We start from the raw sequence: 3,222 nt of genomic DNA, 5'->3' as shown, positions 1-3,222 counted from the left end.
TTTTGAATTTCTTATACAATTTATGTTTCTTATTAATTGTACGTTTAACGTTTTTTGTCAACCACAATGGTTTATTAGAACTAAATTTTTTGTTACATCTTAATGGAATGTGTTTAGATTCTATACATTTTAGTTTGTTTTTAAAAAACAACCACGCTTCATTCACACCGTAGCCTTCAAGAGTATCCCAATTCACGGCATTTAGGTCTTCTCTACAAGAGTTGTAATTACCTTTGAAATAATCAAAATAAACATGTGAAGGATGTTTGGCGGATGAAAGATTTAACGATATAAGAAGTGAGTCATGATCACTTTTACCCACCGAAGGCAAAATGGTCAATGTTATTAATCCAATAATCATCGTTACATATTACCGAGTCGAGTATATTACTAGTTTGGTTCAGTCGGTGTCTCGTAGCCTGTGTCACCAGCTGAATAAAGAAAGCATCCCTAATTGCCTCGACAAATAGATAGTCGGGAAAAGTTAGACATGGTTCTGTCCATTTAATGTTAGGAAAATTATAATCTCCGACAATGATCACGCAATCAAATTTCATTCTACCTACTGACTGTAAGGTTTCTTTTATATCCCTAATGAAAGTTAATTTGTCTGAATTATGAGACCTATATATATTTCCTACAATTATGTGTAAATTATTATATTCAAAATCACACCATATACTTTCACTAATTATAGGATGATCAAAAGAGAATATATTGGCATTAACACAATCCAAAACATAGATAGCAACACCCCGACTTGGGTAATCATTCAAAAATAAGTTATACCCATCGATAAAAAAATCAATTTCTAAATCAATATCAAGTTCAAATTTTGGCATAATTTCAGTAAGACATATTATTATGGGATTATGTTTCTGTATCATACATGTTAATTCTGATCGTTTGTTAAGCAAGCTATCGACATTAGAATATAATACAACAAAATCATAATTTGACAAAGGAAGATGAAAAGGCACATTTGTTGAGGTGTCACTATCAGGTGTTCCAGACAGGTCTGTGATAAGTCATTGGTCGGAGTTTTGTCGTGTCGATTTAAGGCGTCTTGAATGAAATTCTCTTCCCCCGGGACTGTAATAGGTTTTGCGTTGGGTTTGGTGATGGTCTATCTGGCGTTGTGATGGTAGAGGGGTTGTCGACGTGATGCACATTTGGTCTTCAGTTTTGTCCTGGCCCTGGCTGGGAGGGAAACATTCAAATGTATACATAGAGTTTTGGGAGATGACATTTTTTGTCTTGTAAATCATCTGGAATCTACATCTGTTCCCTATTTAATTAATACCTCTTTGTCTTCCTTTTTCTTAGGTACTTTAATTGTAATTCTAGAACTGTAGTCTAGCCCATTTTCTTTTTTTCATTGGCGCTATGACCTTAATGTTTCGCAAGCGCCGTAAAACCCATAAGAACAAACAAACAAACAAACAAAATCCCTTTTCGTCTAGCATTTATCGGAAAATATCAATTGCCAAACATCAATGAGGAAAGCTGAAGACAGATCTGGATGGAGGACCCTAAATGCGGTCATCTTCCATATCTCCTCCACGACCACAGAATAATGCTGCGAGGCTTGTTTAAAAAAAAAATCTAAATTCTCCTCAGTAACCTGCCTCCTTCAAGAGCTTCATTAGCTTCCTGTTGAGAAGCGAATAATTTATAAAATTGATACCCTGACTTATATATTTTTATACACTGGATCATGGTCTAAAGTGAGCGCTCAAGAGCTAACTCGACTATGCATAGAATAACGATGTGAAGAATAAGTTCCCCAGAATTTACTTGTTAATTTAAAATGAAAAACAAATAACGATTTGTTTCAGATGAAATTAATAGAAAGATGAAATTTAATTAAATGAGTCTTCTGATAAATGAATGGTTACACAGTTACAAATGGGAATATAATGATATTACGTATCTTATACGATCTTGATGAGATGATAATAGTATTCAATATTGCGGGCAGACTTGTGGGGTTCCACTTCCAGTTTGATAGTCGTTGCAGTTGTTCCTCCGACGGGCTCAGGCTTGATAAATTCTTGACAGTGATTGAACTGACAAAGATTGCAAAGGAAGCTCCGGTGTCTTGATGGCAGAAATCAAAATTAGTGAAGTGTTCCACAAAGTCCCGAGAGTAAGATAAAAATCTTTAAATATATATATATAATATGAGGAGTGGAGTGGTCTGGGCGTCAGGGCATAGATTGTGGAGAGGATGATTAGACCCATCAGTATCAGCTTTTATAATAAGTGGCTACGTGACAGAAGGTAGAACGAAAAGTATTCATTAATTTGAAATTAATTCAAAGAGAAGGCTGTTAAAGGAAAGATGATCTAATATTAGAAGGTAAAGTTTTTCTAAGCCTACCGAAATATAACTGGAGTGAGATATAATATAATATAATGAATTTATATAGCGCCTAGTTCCAATTTAGAACTGCTCACTGGCGCTTTACATCAACAGATCATGTATGATATACAAATATAGAACTGGCATGTTAAAAACCACACAAATTCGATGATAACATAATATATTATAATAAAATACATACTAAGAGTCCAAATTATATGCCCTACAGAAAAGCTCAGTTTTTAACCGTTTTCTAAAGATAAGTGGATTTTCACTATTTTTTTCCTTATGAAAAACTAACGATTTTGGGGGTTCCCTTAGGATGTTTAAATTAGCAGATCTTAAATTTCGACTGGGTTCATAAAGGTGGATAAGTTCCTGAAGGTAAACAGGAGCAGAATTGTTTAAGCAATCGAAAACATGGGTGAGTATTTTAAATTCAATTCTTAACTTTACAGGTAGCCAGTGTAAGTCCTCCAAAATTGGAGTGATATGCTCGCGCTTTTTAGATAACGTTACCAATCAAGCTGCTTTGTTCTGTATCTTTTGGAGTCGATTAATGACATTATTATCACAACCATAGAGCAAGCTATTGCAATAATCAAGGCGGGTAAAAATCAAAGAGACCACAAGAAGTTTAGTAGTATCAATATCAAGAAGCCTTCTAATAACACCAATAGATCTAAGATAAAGATTGCAGGATCTAGTTAAATTAGTGACATGGGCAGACATGTTTAATTTGGTATCAAATAAAACTCCTAAGTTTCTCACATGTTCTTTAGTGATGGGAATTACACAATCAGAAAGATTCAGGTTAAGCATGGAAAGGTCCACGAGGCCCCGTCTTGTAATTTGCA

This window comes from Berghia stephanieae, chromosome 8 (assembly GCF_034508935.2).
Source record: "Berghia stephanieae isolate SIO BIC M18660-M18661 chromosome 8, UCSD_Bste_1.3, whole genome shotgun sequence".
NCBI lineage: Eukaryota > Metazoa > Mollusca > Gastropoda > Nudibranchia > Aeolidiidae > Berghia > Berghia stephanieae.
Note: the sequence above shows the minus strand (reverse complement) of the source record.